This window comes from Lepus europaeus, unplaced genomic scaffold (genome assembly GCF_033115175.1).
Source record: "Lepus europaeus isolate LE1 unplaced genomic scaffold, mLepTim1.pri SCAFFOLD_49, whole genome shotgun sequence".
NCBI classification, from domain to species: domain Eukaryota; kingdom Metazoa; phylum Chordata; class Mammalia; order Lagomorpha; family Leporidae; genus Lepus; species Lepus europaeus.
In genome coordinates, this window is record NW_026909365.1 from 1781417 (window position 1) to 1785807 (window position 4391).

Consider the following 4391-nt stretch of genomic DNA (forward strand, 5'->3'; position numbering starts at 1 on the left):
GGAATTCGTATTCAATGGACCAAGAAAATCACAGTAAAAATGGTTTTGGAGAAAAGCAAGGTCTTTTCGTTAGGCAACTACATAAAATGTCATCTATACAAACAGAAATATCAATATCATGTTTGTTTGCCGTAGTTCCTCTAGCTTTCGATCTAGAAAATAATAATACGTAGACCTGTTGTCTCCATGTGGATCCAATTAGTATTTCCAAGCAGAAAATTAAATGTTTCCTGATAAAACACATTCAAAACAATAAAGTCTATTGATAATATCCAGAAAACACAAACACAGAGGCTTTCAAAATATTTGGCATTGTGTTAGCCAAAACACAACCGGATATTTCTAGTTTCATCCAGTCGTATCCAGACAAAGTCGTGTAGAATTCATATGCAATGGACCGAGAAAATCACAGTTAAAATGGTTTTGGAGAAAAGCAAGGTCTTTTCGTTAGGCAAGTGCATAAAATGTCATCTATACAAACAGAAATCTCATGTTTGTTTGCCGCAGATCCTCTAGCTTTCTACCTAGAAAATACGAATATTTGGAGCTGGTGTCTCCATGTGGAACCAATTACTGCATCCAAGCACAAAATAAAATGTTCCCCGGTAAAAAACATTCAAAACAATAAAGTCCATCGATAATGTCCAGAAAACACAAACACAGTGGCTGTAGCAATATCTGGGATTGAGTTAGCAAAAAAACCCGGATATTTCCAGTTTCATCCAGTCATATCCGGACAAAATGCTGTGGAATTCGTATGCAATGGACCGAGAAAATCACAGTACAAATGGTTTTGGAGAAAAGCAAAGTGATTTCGTTAGGCAAGTGCATAAAAAGTCATCTATAGAAACAGAAATATCATGTTTGTTTGCCACAGCTCCTCTAGCTTTCTCCCTAGAAAATAGGAATATGTAGGGCTGGTGTCTCCATGTGGAACCAATTACTGTATCCAAGCTCAAAATAAAATGTTCCCCGATAAAATAACGTTCAAAATAATAAAGTCCTTTAGTAATATGCAAAAAACACAAGCAGAGAGGCTGTAGCAATATTTCGGATTGAGTTAGCAAAAAAAACCCGGATATTTCTGGTTTCATCCAGTCATATCCGGACAAAGTGGTGTGGAATTCGTAAGCATTGGGCTGTGAAAATCAGAATAAAAATGGTTTTGGAGAAAAGCAAGGTCTTTTCGTTGGGCAAGTGCATAAAATTTCATCTATACAAACAGAAATATCACGTTTGTTTGCCACAGTTCCTCTAGGTTTCAACCTAGAAAATACAAATGTGTAGAGCTGGTGTCCCCAGGATGAACCAATTAGTGTTTCCAAGCTCAAGATAAAATGTTCCCTGATAAAAACATTCAAAACAATAAAGTCCATTCATAATATACAGAAAACACAAACACAGAGGCTTTCACAATATTTCGGACTGAGTTTGCCAAAAAACAACCGGATATTTCTGGTTTCATCCAGTCATATCAGGACAAAGTGGTGTGGAATTCGGATGCAATGGACCGAGAAAATAACAGTACAAATGGTATTAGAGAAAAGCAAGTTCTTTCCGTTAGGCAAGTGCATAAAATGTCATCTATACAAACAGAAATATCATGTTTGTTTGCCGCAGTTCCTCTAGCTTTCTACCTAGAAAATAATAATACGTAGAGCTGGGGTCCTCATGATGAACCAATTAGTGTTTCAACGGTACAAAATGAAATATTCCCTGATAAAAACTTTCAAAACAATAAAATCCATCGATAAGATCCAGAAAAAACAAATACAGAGGCTTTAGCCATATCTGGGAATGAGTTAGCCAAAACAAAACCAAATATTTCCAGTTTCATCCAGTGATATCCAGACAAACTGGTGTTGAATTCTTTTGCAATGGACCGAGAAAATCACAGTACAAATGGTTTTGGAGAAAAGCAAAGTCTTTTCTTTGGGCAAGTGCATAAAATGTCATCGATACAAACAGAAATATCATGTATGTTTGCCGCAGTTCCTCTAGCTTTCTGCATAGAAAATACGAATGTGTAGAGCTGGTGTCCCCATGATGAACCAATTAGTGTTTCAACGGTACAAAATGAAATGTTCATTGATAAAAAAATTCAAAATAATAAAGTCCATCGATAATATCCACAAAACACAAACACAGAGGCTGTAGCAATATTTTGGATTGAGTTAACGAAAACACAACCGGATATTTCTGGTTTCATCCAGTCATATCCGCACAAACTGGTGTGGAATTCATAAGCAATGAACTGAGAAAATCAGAGTTCAAATGGTTTTGGAGAAAAGCAAAGTCTTTTCGTTAGGCAACTACATAAATTGTCATCGATACAAACAGAAATATCATGTTTGTTTGCCGCAGTTCCTCTAGCTGTCTCCTTAGAAATACGAATTTTTAGAGCTGGTGTCCCCATGATGGACCATTAGTGCTTCAATGGTACAAAATGAAATGTTCCCTGATAAAAACATTCCAAACAATAAAGTCCATTGTTAATATTCAGTAAACACAAACACAGAGGCTTTCACAATATTTCAGATTGAGTTAGCCAAAACACAACCGAATATTTCTGGTTTCATCCAGTCATATCCGGAGAAAGTGGTGTGGAATTCGTATGCAATGGACCGAGAAAATCACAGTAAAAATGGTTTTGGAGAAAAGCAAAGTCTTTTCGTTAGGCAAGTGCATAAAATGTCATCTATACAATCATAAATATCATGATTGTTTGCCACATTTCCTCTAGCTTTCTACATAGAAAATCGTAATACCTAGAGCTGGTGTCTCCGTGTGAAACCAATAACTTTATGCAAGCTCAAAATAAAATGTTCCCCAATAAAAAACATTTGAAACAATAAAGTCCATTGATAATATCCAGAAATCACAAACACAGAGGCTGTAGCAATATCTGGGATTGAGTTAGCCAAAACAAAAAGGATATTTCCGGTTTCATCCTGTCATATCCGGACAAACTGGTGTGGAATTCGCATGCAATGGACCAAGAATATCACAATACAAATGGTTTTAGAGAAAAGCAAAGTCTTTTGTTAGGCAAGTGCATAAAATGTCATCGATACAAATAGAAATATCATGTTCGTTTGTCGCAGTTGCTCTAGCTTTCTCCCTAGAAAATACGAATCTATAGAGCTGGTGTCCCTATGATGGAACAATTAGTGTTTCAACGGTACAAAATGAAATGTTCCCTGATAAACACATTCAAAACAATAAAGTCCATCGATAATATCCAGAAAACACAAACACAGAAGATTTCACAATATTTCAGATTGAGTTAGCCAAAACACAACTGAATATTTTTGGTTTCATCCAGTCATATCCGGACAAAGTGGTGTGGAATTCGTATGCAATGAACCGAGAAAATCACAGTAAAAATGGTTTTGGAGAAAAGCAAGGTCTTTTCGTTAGATAATTGCATAAAATGTCATCGATACAAACAGAAATATGGTTGTTTCCCGCAGTTCCTCTAGCTTTCTCCCTAGAAATTACGAATATGTAGAGCTGGTGTCTCCATGTGGAACCAATTACTGTATCCAAGCTCAAAATAAAATGTTCCCCGATAAAAAACATTCAAAACAATAAAGTCCATTGATACTATCCAGAAAACACAAACACAGAGGCTTTCACAATATTTCGGATTGAGTTAGCCAAAACACAACCGGATATTTCTGGCTTCATCCAGTTTATCCGGACAAACTAGTGTGGAATTCTTATGCAATGGACCGAGAAAATCACAGTAAAAATGGTTTTGGAGAAAAGCAATGTCTTTTCGTTAGGCAAGTGCATAAAATGTCATCTACGCAAAGATGATTATCATGTTTGCCGCAGTTTTTGTAGCTTTCTCAATAGAAAATACGAATGTGTAGAGCTGGTGTCTCCATGTTGAAACAATTAGTGTTTCGCAGCACAAAATGGAATGTTCCCTGATAAAAAACATTCAAAACAATAATGTCTGTGTATAATATCAAGAAAACACAAACACATAGGCCATAACAATATCTGGGATTGAGTTAGCCAAAATAAAACCGGATATTTCCGGTTTCATCCAGTCATATCCGGACAAACTGGTGTAGAATTTATATGCAATGGACCGACAAAATCACAGTAAAAATGCTTTTGGAGAAAAGCAAGGACATTTCGTTAGGCAAGTGCATAAAATGTCATCTATACAAACAGAAATATCATGTTTGTTTGCTGCAGTTCCTCTAGCTTTCTCCCTAGAAAATAAAAATGTGTAGAGCTGGTGTCTCTATGTGGAACCCATTAGTGATTCCAAGCACAAATTAAATGTTCCCTGAGAAAAAACAGTCAAAACAATAAAGTCCGTGGATAATATCAGGAATACACAAACACAGAGTCTGTAGCCATATTTCAGATTC